This window comes from Poecilia latipinna, unplaced genomic scaffold (assembly GCF_001443285.1).
Source record: "Poecilia latipinna isolate Pla-1442-1.1 unplaced genomic scaffold, P_latipinna-1.0 Scaffold218, whole genome shotgun sequence".
NCBI classification, from domain to species: domain Eukaryota; kingdom Metazoa; phylum Chordata; class Actinopteri; order Cyprinodontiformes; family Poeciliidae; genus Poecilia; species Poecilia latipinna.
The window spans coordinates 516,064-529,038 of record NW_015112834.1 but is presented as its reverse complement, the minus strand read 5'-3'; the positions used below and the strand labels follow the sequence as shown (position 1 = coordinate 529,038).

Below are 12,975 nucleotides of genomic sequence, written 5' to 3'. Positions count from 1 at the left end.
AAATTGTGCCTTTAAAAAATTTTCCTCCCCCCCCTCGTTTTACGGGCCCCCCCCCCCCCCCCCCGTTTTCTATCCTAACAAAGGCTGAGCAGATTGTAGTGTGTGTTGTGTTCTCCTGCTACATAACAGCCAGCCATGAAATCAGGTCAAAGAGATTTTAACTCTATGAATTAAATTTACCAATCACAGTAGAAAGTCAAATCTTAAGACTTTTATGAATTCTAATATTAATCAAATTGGAGCATGAAGAGATCTTATTAGTTGTACGTTATGACACCAGCCAGTTCTGACTGAGGCAGAGGTATTCTCATTTAGAGAGAGCTTCTGTCAAATTTAAAAATGTCTCTTCTCTTTTCAGAGTATGAAAGGTATGACAGCAGTGCTTCTAAATGCTGGAAGCACTGCTGACAGAATATTAGAGAAAAACAAATTTGATAAGAAATCCACTTTAACAAGGGGCTGAAACAGCCAGCAGGGGCGGCCCATGGAGATGTGTCACAGTGAAAGCCTTTTCCTTTAGACTGGCTGTCTGTTTCACCTGTAGGACAGGTTGGAGTTTTGCAGCAACTCCTCATGTTGTCTTTGGCTGCAACTCCCACAGAGGCAAATGATGGCAGCTGAAGGGAAGCCATGGAAATAAGACGAGTCCTTTCAGCTCTCAACTTGGCAAACATAAACAGATTCATTCCTGCCGTAACACTTTTTCCAGATCACTTTCTCCTTTTTTCTCACAATAATCTCTGACTTTACTCACATTTGCATACATATACACAGCTGTGCAAACAAACAGCCTTAATACACACATGCCTATAAGAGCAAAACTCAATCTGAAATGTCTCTTGTTGAGTCTGTTCAGATTAAAGGGATTAAAAATCATGAAGACCCAACAGCAGAGAGCCAATGAAAGAGTTGTTCCTACGGTAACAGCACCTTCTTCCACTCTGCTACATTATCTTTCTGCTAAAAACTCCAATCAATCTCCAACCTTCCATTCATCAGAAGTTTTGATTTTCACTCACTTTTGCTAAATTTAATGCACTTAGAAAAAATACATTTATCCCCCTGCTTCTGGTTGTGTGTATAGGTCTTCTAAAAATAAGCATAGAAATTTAACCTAAAAGACCCTTTTTCAGGGTCTTTTATTTGATTTATTGTATTTTCACATTTTTGGCATGTTAAGTTTGTAAGCCAATAGTTTTTGTCATGAGGAGTGAGTTTGTGGATGGATCTAGATGCAGACAGGAGCTGAGAGCATGGATCATGTTGAGAGTATTTAGGAAAAAACTTACCAAAAAAAACCCACAGGGAGCCAGAGCAGAACAAAAACCATAAATTCATGAAAAAAGGGCGGGCAGACCGGGAATCAAATTGGAGATCCAACAATCACAAGGCGAACTCTCACTGCCTTCGCCCCCTTCAGAGATATTTGCTCTGTGAACAGGTGAATAAAGCTTGTATTTAATGTCCAAAAAGTTTCTATGTTTTTCCAATCACTAGTAGAGTGATTTGATAAGTCCATCTCTCCTATTTTGCAATTTGCCACTCTATTGAAGTCCTTCTGAAACATAAAAAAAATAATCTAATCTGGAGTAACATGAATGTGGGTGAAAGAAAAAAATCATAGTCTTTTTTATTATTGAGTTTTGCTCTCTCCAAATATCTTGGAGTAATGATTCTTTGATAATTAATTTAATATTTTTAGTTTTGCTTAATACCGACCTGTGTGAATTTGAGGAGTACTGAATATTAGAATGCCCTGTGCCTCCACTGCAATCAATTCAAATATATTTATAACATTTAAACCCTGATCCTGGTGAGGCATATACATTTATAAAATTATAAAATTACCCTCCAAATATCCCTTTACTAACACAAATTTTTCCTCCTTGTTCTTTCTCTCTTGAATAGAATTAAAGTGAAGCCTACTTGAAATTAAAATAGTCACACCTCTTTTATGGAGTTTTCACACAAAATTGCCATATTTGCTACATTTTCAGCTGGTGAGGTTCTCTTTCATACTGCACTGTCAAACGATCCAAACTGATTGAAAGGCCTGTTACTCCCCCTCGCCTACGGTGGCGCTGCACCAAGAAGTACTGAAAGAAACACAAAACCTCTGAAGAAGACCAGTTCAACTTCCTTCTTCAAAATATATAAGCAAAAACAGAGTAGCATCAGATTTTAGTGGTTAGAGAATTTCTCCATTAATATACATTACTGGTTTGGACATCGCCTCCTGCTGGCCATTACTATGCACAGATTCATGTCCACAAAACCACACTGTGGACATGACTGTGAGATGAGCAGGAATCTGTCACAAAAATGGTCGTAGCGTCCTTATTTCTTACCTGGTTCCTCCTTTGGACATTCAATAAAATTCAGTCACCTGTGTTTTGGATCCAACGCACCTGGACAAGGAGTGACCTTCCTCTGCTAGTGAAGGAAGGTTTCAGGTTGCACACTTTGTGCTTTCCAAAGAAGGGCCACGGAAAGATAACAATTGTTGTCTTAGTCCTTTATTATAAGTTCCTCATGACAGGTTTGCTTTCTGGACTCTTCTTCCTGTTGAAGCTGGAAGTCAATCAATGTAGTGCATTGTGGGATTAACAGTCTTTACACCAGCCTCCTCTATTCAGTCCTTCATGGCTCTAACATCTGGCACCAACACCTTAACGAAGGTCCTTCCAAACTTGTGAAGTTTTTAATGCAAAAACATAATTTGAACCGAGACCCACGGTCAAAACAAAATGAAGTCCAGAAAGGTAATAATAAAATTCATGTTCATTCCGGCTTCACATAAGAAGGGTTTTGAGTCGTCGTTGGAGGACATTTCTGACATGTTCTCAGTGTTACTTCAAACAGTTGGAGAAGATCAGGATGTCATCTAGGTCAGTCTTTCCCAACCCTGGTCTTCAAGGCACACTGACCTGCATGTTTTAGATGTTCCCCTGCTTCAACACACCCCACTCAGATGATTGCAATTCAGTAACACCCTGTTAGTCAGTCATCAACTGAAGTCATGAGTGCTGAAGCAGAGGAATGCCTAAACCGTGCAGGGCAGTGTGCCTTGAGGACCAGGGTTGGGCAAAACTGATCTAAGTAGGCAAAGACAAATCTGTTTAGAATGTCCCTGAGGACATCGTTAACTAGTGCCTGGAAAAATACGGGGGCGTCAGTTAAGACAAAAGTCCTAACTAGGTCTTCAAAATGTCTAAAGTGCATTGTTAAGGCTCTCTGTCACTCATCACCTTCCCAAATGCATAAGCATGAAGATGCGTTTTTATGTATAAACTACACATGATGAATATAATCAAAGCTAATTAATCAGCCTGAGAAGCTGAAGTTTATGATCATTTCATGAAGGAAAACATCAAATGTTCACCTGCAGGATGAAGAAGCAGCTGCAGCTCCACAAGTTTTCCTGATTGCTGATGAAACAAGGTTCATTTCCATCCTCATCACCTTTCAGTACTCGAGGCCTCACTCACAAAACGCTGCTGTTGTCTCATGTCAGGCTGTTTCACTAAGCAGTTAAAATGTTCTCATAAGAAGACAGACAGGCTCATTACACTCATTTTGTGGTGATTATGAATGCAGCTCATAAACACAATTTTAGATAAAACACTGATATCTTTTGAATCAACGATCATATTAAAAACTAATTATACCATCTCCTTAATGTCTGGTTTTATGTTCTACGTCTTGTGTCCTTCAGGAGATTGTAAAATGACATAAATACAAAAATTCATTAAAATTAATGTTTTTATTCTTTATTTAATAAAATGCAGTTGTGTAAAAACAAAAGACTCACCCACCACCACACCCTGAGCAGCAGTTACTTCATTCACACACCACCAAAGGTCTGATGTCAGAAAACTCTTTCTGTTTGTCCAAGACAGATCTCGCTGTTTTTCATCCTCTGATGATAGAAGGGAGATATTTTTTAATCACATTTGGTGAAATACATTGAACCATGTGATCCAAAGCGATGCAGAGGCTGGTGTGTCAGATGATGATGGTTAAGCTACTTATTATAGTCTAAATAGAGGCAAGGGGCTGCACAGTGGCACCGTTGGTAGAGCTGTTGCCTTGCAGCAAGAAGGTCCTGAGTTCAATTCCCAGCCTGGGTACTCTGGCTGGAAAGCATCTTAAATTATACATGAAAACTGATGAACCCTATTTTGTCTTAATTACAGGTTTGCCACATCAGTCTGATTATACTGGAACCACAAACACTGGGCTTGATAATCAAAAAGAAGTAAGTCATTGTTTTCCAGTAGTGTAGGGCAATATAAGTTTACTTTACTGTAAGACACTTAACATCTTTCCACTGAAGAAATTTTATCTGACTTTTTAATACATATTAAATACTTACTTTTATTGTCATTGATATATTCATTAATTCACTACTTTTTGTTATTACAGGATGGAACCCATACAACAAATTACTGGCTTGAAACTTCAGAACCATTGTCCAATTTGCCTTAATTTACCATTAAACCATCAGAGTGAAGGATTCTGTAGAGCTATCACAATTTTCACACTGCCATACTGTGAACCAGACAAGTTTAACAAGACACAACTACTGTTATTAAAGTCTTTTGGAAAAACTCGTTTTATTATTGTTATTATTGTTAAAAGAAAGTGTTACACTGTGATGGAAACCAGGGCTTCCATCCCTAATTGATTATTGCTATTATGTTGTTTAGTTTATTTACAGATCAAATGCTTTTTGTTTCAGTACTTTATTTCAGTTACATTGACATTTAAACATTCTTTCAGGCAGACGGACTGGCCATCCTTTCTGTACAGGGAGATTGTGGGTAAAATGTCTGTTTCTGATTTCTATTGGTTTAATTTGAGTTTGCTAATTGTTTAAGTACTTACCTTTTCAGGGTGTCTTGGCAGCAGGGTGGAGTAACAAGGGGAGCTCCAGGGGCTGCATTAGAGAATTGAAGGGTGGCTAAACTCTTAAATATATAAGTAAAAGAAATAACGCACAGAGACGTAGTTCTTGCTGCTAGGCCATAGATGAGCCGGATATTTATTACACTACCACAGATTCCTCATTACAGTTTCATCAGTTCAATACTCAAACATCTTCCCAAGTCTCAACAAAAAATCTCCCCGTATTCTAAAGATCGACCTTTTTTATACATTCTCATCCTCACTGATGTGAGTTGGAAAGTTTCAACCAATGGAGTTGCTACCCTTGATTTGCGTAAAGATTCTGGCGTGCCTTATACTAAGTGGGTATTGGACGACCTTTAAAATATTTGGACCTCATGAACTCAACATCTGCTCCATTTCAGAATTGCTGAATAGGACAATTTATCTCAAATTGTCGTTCTTATCTTTTCCAAACAGACATCCTTTCCAAGTCATTTTTTGGTTCCATTTGCGCTTTGCACGCAAATGGAAGGAAAGGATTCAGGTCAGGTTGACCTAGAGAGGCCCCAAAATCCTTTTGCAAAAACAACTCCTTAAATAGTATTCCCGCTCTTACAGCTGCTCCTGGAGCATACCGTTACAATTAGGAGGGATAATACTCTGAGGAATTATATTTAGTTAAATTTATTCTTTGATTGACCTTAGATTAGTTTAGTTGTAATGATTTACATGCATGTAAATATTTGTTGGTACCATTTATTGTTTTGCTAGATTTGTGTAAGTAGTGTTTGTTTCTCATTTATTCTTTTTTGACCACCCCTTTACTTGGTATAAGTGGTGATTTTGCCCAAAGTATAAAAAGCCAGCTTCTTTGTCTCACTGGGAAAATTGGTGTTGGCATAAATGTGAGCTTCAGCTCAAAATAAATCTACCTCGACTACATTTTGTTGCCTTGCCTCCTTCCTGAATGCAGAGCCTCCGCCAGTGAAAGTGACATACACTAATACTCACTACCACTTGTTTGCCCCCATGCATTTGTTAAAATGCTTGTGACGACTTCCTGAAGGAGGAGTTTCAGAAAGAGCAGGAGTTTTTAAAGAGACAGAGTCCCAATTTCAAGGCATTAAATTATGAAGTAATTTCTTTTAAGTCATATTTGATACATAGAGCATTTTTACGACAACTCAATGTAATAGTTACTTAATTGTACTATAAAATGGCTTTGTGTGCATAATTCTGGCTCTATATGGAAAATCTGTTTGTCAGTTTGAGCTCAAGTGGACCAGCACGTCCACCACTGAATGGATAAAATAAAAAATAAAATAAAATACCCCAACAAGATTAAGATTTAGAAATGGTTTAGTCCAAGTCTGGAATTAGATCAGCTTAAGGTATTGTGCCATGACCTTAAACAGAATGTTGCCACTTTCAGTCAGCTAATCCTGCAGTGTTAGCTGACTGGAAACTCTTAAGAGGAATGGGGCAACGATCCTGCACTGCGATGGAAAAGCCTCGTTAGCAGTTGTTGCTGCCAACAGTGTCATAGCCAGTTAGCAGGCTGAGGGGTTGAATACTTTTTCACATAGTGCCTGGTTGGTTTGGAAAGCTTTTTGCTCATTACTAAACAAAACTGTCATATGAAAACTACTTTTCTATTTTATTTGGGCTATATTCATCTGATATAACTATTTGTTTTTTGATCTAAAACATTTAGGCAAAAACAAAAGAAATCTGTAAGGGGGCAAATACTTTCACATTGTACCATCTTAATAGTTTTAGTTTACTTCTTTGGCTGGAGAAGCTGTGTTGTATGTTTGCCTCATTACTCACCCTCCTCTCAGACTGTGCTGTTCAGTTTGCGCTAACGTTTCTCTGATTGCAGCCTGGAGGTTTGGGAGTTGGAGAACATGCATGTACCTTGCTGCATGTGGAGGTAGAAGAGCTCTGACATGTCTTTTCAGAAAACGCTGGTCATGTCATTCAGAAACAACCAACCAGAGCCAGAAGGAGGGTCTTAGCGCTGTCAATTACTCTTGTGTTCACCCTTCCCCGTAGCTTTCTGCTAAGCTACAGCTGGTTCAGCACAACGGAGCCTGTCAAGAATGCTAAGGCTAGTTAGCATAGCCACAGATGACTGCATCTTGCTCCTGCTTTCAGTAAACAAAAGATGACACATTTTAGTTTGGTGTGGTGGTAAAGTGTGAAAAGGTTCTGAGCAGCTTTGGGAGGCGCTGTCCCTGCAGCAGGCTTCAGGAGCCTCAGTGATCTGAAACAGAACCATAACCCGATGCAGGCTTCAGTGAACATGTGCTTCAGCGCTCTTGCTGAGCGACTGCATATTTGAAATGAATAACAGCGGTGCTCGGCTCCCACTGGTTTCTATTTCCTCAGAGTGTAAATTGCTGGAGTCTCATTTTCTGAAAATAAACATGTCTGCAGGCGAACACAGTGGACAGGAGTCTTCATTCTGCCTCTGAGATGCTGATAATGAAAGAACAAACAAAAGCAAACTGCTATCAAAAGGAAAGGAAGTTATTCCAACATTTATTACAATACAGACGCTCTGATGACCTCATTTGACACTGATCAAACAATAAGCAAGAAAATAAATGTGATTATGTATCTAATCTACATTGCAGACTAAATTTATATTTTTCATATATTTATGCTGTCATTCAATCCATTTATATTGCCTCTTTTATTCATCAGCTTGTGTTTACTTTTGGAGCTTATAACTGTCTCCTGTGTGTGTAATATATTTGTCTGCTTTGAATATCATCTGTTCATTTCTCTCTAAATGTCATAGCTCATTTTCTGTTTGCAAACTCTGAGTCTTTGATGTTACTTTGATTGGTTTTAAGATTCTCTTCTTTGCTGTGGTTAAATTGGGTGTAAATGAAGATGGATGGAAGTAAGAAAATGAGACAACGAAGAGAAAACTACAAGCTTTGCACTTATCGCAGCATCATCAGCTACATGTTCCTTTTAGGAAGGTTTAGTCTGTTATAGGCTACACATTATTATTAACTACACATTATTCAGGTGGATGCGAAAACATAAAGCCCCCCTCCCCCCCTTCCGAGGCAACGATATGTGAAGTGTAAAAATCGCTACATTTACCTAGTTATGGGCGAGAGGTGAAGGACTGTAAGGCGCGCTGAAGTGTATGGGAAAACATAATCGGCGCGTCGCCCCCTCCAGACGGGGTTTTGGCGCCCCCTCTGGTGCTGCGCCCCTATGCGTTGCATACGCTGCATACCCACTTTTTGCGCCTCTGGTTATAGGACACTCTATCAGTTATGAATGATTTGAATCTTGTTTAAAGTTTTCTTTTTCTTTCTGGTGCTTGTCTTGTGTTGATTAAAAACTGACCTAAATACTAGTCCTATAGGGTATGCAGGTCTCACCCAAAATAAGCAATGTACTAAGAGTGAGCTTGTGCCTATAAGTGTTGAACAAGTGTTTGTTGTTTCAACCTTCTTAGAACAATAATGCTACAATTTGAGTCACTTATTTAACTCCATCCTAAATGTCTTCAATAGGTTAAGAGTGGACATCATCCATCAGCAACATGGAACGACTTTCTTCAGTGAAAAATAGTTACGTAAGCATGAAGCAGTTCATTTTAGTTATGTGATTTTTAGAAGCTTAATTATATGAACATAAAAATGTACAAAACACATTTGACATATTTTAGTCTGTATTGAAAAAACTTGTGTGTTAACCTTCCACATGAGAGAACAAACAAGAAGCATAGGCTGCTGCAGAGTTAAATACTGAATATCATTTTTTTTGTCATGAGATGATAGTTACCATTGTTGGACTCAGAAATGATGAAGTGTTAAAATGTGATGATAAAAAAAGATCAGACCCACAGAATGAGAGGTATTTCATTCTAAAAATGAAACTGCAGACTCATGGAAAACCTACATCCATCCATCCATCCATCCATCCATTTTCTTCTGCTTATCCGGGGTCGGGTCGCGGGGGCAGCAGCTTCTCCTACATGGAGAATTTTATTATTATTCTCAACAAAATGACATAAATGAGTTTGGCAGGGGGAAGCAGTCTGGTTTGAGTGGAGAGCCAGTGCAGGGTGGACATTGTTTCTCCTTCCCACAGTAAACAAAGATGCACCAACCATGTCGGTACAAATCAAACTTGTGCATGGAAACTGTCACGGATCATGAAGCACAAACATCAAGCTGCCAACAAAGCTTCAGGGGAGAACCTGTTCACACAGATGATGAGACAATAATAAACATTTATAGAAATGTGTAAAACACCATTTGCTTCCTCCTCTCCAGAGAGCAACATGTTGGAGAAAAACAAGTCCTTCCAACTCCGACAAAGAAATAGACGTGTTGTTTAAATAATCCAGTAGTTGCTCTATGATCGTCATATTGCAGTGGCTGAACCCAAATTTAGGCAAAGTGGGAGGTGGAAGGTTAGTTCTTTAAATGAAAAAAAAAAACTCTCTCCTGGCAGTACAGGAGAATCCAGAGTAGAGGGAGAGAAAGAGAGTAATCTGATTACTGACCAGAAAAGTGGCTGCCTGGTTCAGGTGAGAGAGGGGAACAGGTACGCTCCTACTGAGACTTGAGTGAGAAAAATGGCCTTTAACGGTTTCAGAATTCAATGCACAATTTAATTGTACAGTTAGATGGTTTATGTGTATGCATAGTCATAAATGATGCATCCTGACAGCATATCTGTATAAATATACCCAACTGGAGATGAAGAAAGGGCAAACACTTTATGTCCACAAGCATTTTTTTAAACAAAACTTATAACTTTTAGAAGGTAAACATATTCTTCATATACCTTGCCAATCATATTTGATTTGTACAACAGCATATTAGAGCCAATGTAAAACCTGAGTAAAAAATTTCCTTAAAAAATCTCAGAAATTTTAAAGAATTTTTTTACTTTTGAAACTCAGAAATTTCCAAGGTTTTTTAAAAAAAAAAAAAAAAAAAATCCAAAATTTATCTAAAAATTTGGGTCTTTTTTCTCTGTCGGGTCTAATACATCGTCAAAGATTTGATATGCCTTGGTCATGAGGTGAGTTTTACAATTTTCCTTTCTTCCTGCTTCAGGTGCGGTGCTTAATCTTCTTTTGCTTTAAACCTTAAAACAACGACTCTGAAAAAGCCTTAGAGTAGCTGCTTATGGATGCCCAGTGGAATGAAGGGATCCTATTGGCTGCTACTAAGAGACCTGAAAAGCATTATTGGCCTCATGCCAAAGCTGCCTTATTCCAGGAAGTTCTGATCTTTTTACTGATTCAAATTGAATTAAAGTCACAGTACTCTCATGGCTGCACTGAGATTGCTTCTTCATGAACCCTCCAGGGTGACGTCCTGCAGGGTCGGAGCAGGAACATGTTTTGGATTGTTGAATCAAATCAGTTCTATTTACACAGCTCACTATCAAAAATAACTGACTGCGAGAGGAACACTGCGCTGTTCCTCCAGGCACAGCATCAAACAGCGTCCTCTATCCTGAAATGTTGAGTTAGAAAAAAAGAAACTAAAGACATCACAGGAAGAGAAAAACTCATCCAATTTCAGACTTTTGCTCCTGAGGATGTTCACAGAGAAAATGGCAAAATAGTACATTTTTGGAATTAATAAATAGATATGAGAGAGACATTCCACTTTATTACCTCTACAAACAACCAATCACAGAATGCATGTCTAATATCCAGCGCAGTCCCATGTGGTTCAGCACATGCAAACCAGGAAATACAGCCTTTTTTTTACAGCTGAACATGTGCAGAATGTCTTATATGTGATGTTGATATTATGTTGTTTTATTTATTTGCAGACCAAATGTTTTCTGTTTCATTTCTTTATTTCAGCTTCATTGTGACATTTAGTTGAACATTCTTTCAGGCCGGGGGGACGGGCTTTTCTTCCTGTATAGGGAGAATGGCAGGTTGTTTTGAGAACTTCTGTTGGTTTAATTTGAGTTCAACAATTGTTTGAGTGCTCACCAATCCTGGAGTCTCCACGACAGCATGGAGCAGCACAGGGCACCTCCAGGTGCTGCTGAAAAGCTCCTGCAGCATGTCAGTTAGGAGGGGTAATGCTCTGAGGAGTTATATTAAGTTACAATTACCTTAGATTAGTTTAGTTACAATGATTTGCATGCATGTATATATTTATTGGTACCATTTATTGCTTTTGTGTTAGACTTGTGTAAATAATGTTTACTTCTTTTTATCTTTGACTATCCATTTCTTTGGTATGGATGGTGAAATTGCTCATGGTATAAAAGCCAGTTTCTTTGGCTCTCTGTAAAATGATTTTGGTGCAAATGTGACCTGCAGTTTCTGAATAAATCCACCTTAACTGCATTCTTATTGTCATGCTTCATTCTATACGCTGAGCCTCTGCGTAACAGGCCCTTTTGTCTCCTCTTTAGCTGGTTTTCTTTGTTTCTTGCTGAAGGTGACATTATAATGAATGATTTCAGAATTGTTGTTGCCTTCACATGCATCTCTACTGAGTGCAGGCATGTGGTGGAAGAAGTCAGCGGAGTATTCAGCACATATCACAGTTCCCCACAGGGGGGAAAACACATCATCAGGACGTCAGGAGGTTCACATTGTTTCTATTAGCTGTGCTGCTTGGAGTCCACAGAGCATCTCCTCTGGGTGACTCCTTCACATGCATGCTCATAGGTTCTAGAGTGTTTTGCATGCTGAGCTAGAATTAAGTACAACTAACACGTTGCTAAATTTGCTCTGTTCTTGTGACTTTAACAACCATCAGCAGAGCTGGAATTAAGCTCATCTGTCTGTTTTTGTGAAAGCTTCCATAAACTGAAGTCAAACAGAAGGTTATTCTGGATGCTCTAATCAATATGTGCACACGCACACACACACGCACGCACAGCAACTTATGACCAACACTCACTCACATACACACATAGTAAGAAGAACAAATATCATCACTGAATTTGTGGAATAGAGGTCATGTTCACAAATACATGATTAAAATGTAATGTCATTAGATATTATATTTTAATCATTTAATCATTACCCCTAACCCCCAAAACACAAGAAAGAAAAAACAAATAAAACAAAAATACAACTTTTATTCTTTTGTTTTGTTTTTTGTTTTATAAAGAAAAAAAAGACTTATTTAAAAGTATTACTCACCCAATTTCGTCTTGAAAATCATCACTTTGTAACTCTGCTCGTCTTCCTTTTGTCATGAAGTGGTGGTAGGTGATGGTGAGGAGTGATGCATAGACCCAGATAATGATGATGAAGCGTTTAATGATGAAGATGTTCAACAGTCCAAAAACAGGCGGCACGGCGGAGAAGTTAGCACCCAGCTAAATACCGGTCGCACTAACAACAAGGACTGACAAGAGAGCGAAGCTAACCAGAATTACAATTCCACTTGAGAGCTGAGACGTACGTGCGACAACGTTAGACACAGACAAACTAAGACAAGGACCCGACAAGAGACAAAGACAACAGGTGGACTTAAATACACACAGGGGTAATCAAGGGAACGAGAAACACCTGGGAACAATCAACGGGGAAGAGCAGAGACAGAGACTCACAGGAAGGGACTGAACACAAAAAAACTCCAAAAATAAACACACAGAAACATGGCTCATGACAGTACCCCCGACCCCCTCAAAGGCGGCTACCAGACGCCCAGCAGAAAAGTCCATAACCAAAAACAAAACGACCCAACAGGGTGGGCGGAAGGGCGACGGCAGGAGGGCTAGAGTCCAGAAATCAAAACTAAATCCAAAACAGGAACTCAGACACGGAAAACAGTCCGGGGGCCACCACGGCACAGGAGGTGGAGCTCCCGTGGGAGGTCCAGAGGGCGGCGACGTCGGAGGCGGAGCTGGAGCCGCGGTGGGTGGCGACGTCAGTGCAGGAAGTGAAATCCTGCAGGCGGATCTGGCGGTCTCTGCCGGTGCAGGAAGCACAGACGAGGAGGCTTTGGAGGGCCGGCAGGCAGTGTTGCGTTCAAGACCACCAAGACAAGACCAAGACTTTTGGGGTCAGAGACCAAGTCAAGACCAAGACCAGCGGCCCGTGCTACATGACAC

The 12,975-nt window shown here is 39.5% G+C and overlaps 2 long non-coding RNA genes across 2 annotated transcripts in view; one reads left to right on the top strand and one right to left on the bottom strand.

Moving 5' to 3' along the window:
* LOC106947019 (uncharacterized) overlaps positions 1–5,116 on the top strand; it is a 17,509-nt gene extending 12,393 nt beyond the window's left edge. Inside the window, exon 3 of the long non-coding RNA XR_001424893.1 lies at positions 4,949–5,116. This is a non-coding gene — a long non-coding RNA (uncharacterized LOC106947019). The remainder of the gene's footprint in view (positions 1–4,948) is intronic.
* Positions 5,117–10,717: 5,601 nt separating this feature from the next.
* LOC106947018 (uncharacterized) lies at positions 10,718–12,368 on the bottom strand. Its single transcript, XR_001424892.1, has 3 exons — positions 12,059–12,368; positions 10,889–10,985; positions 10,718–10,810 (listed from the first exon to the last, which is right to left on the bottom strand). It is a non-coding gene; the product is annotated as an uncharacterized LOC106947018 (long non-coding RNA).
* Between the last annotated feature and the right edge of the window lie 607 nt (positions 12,369–12,975).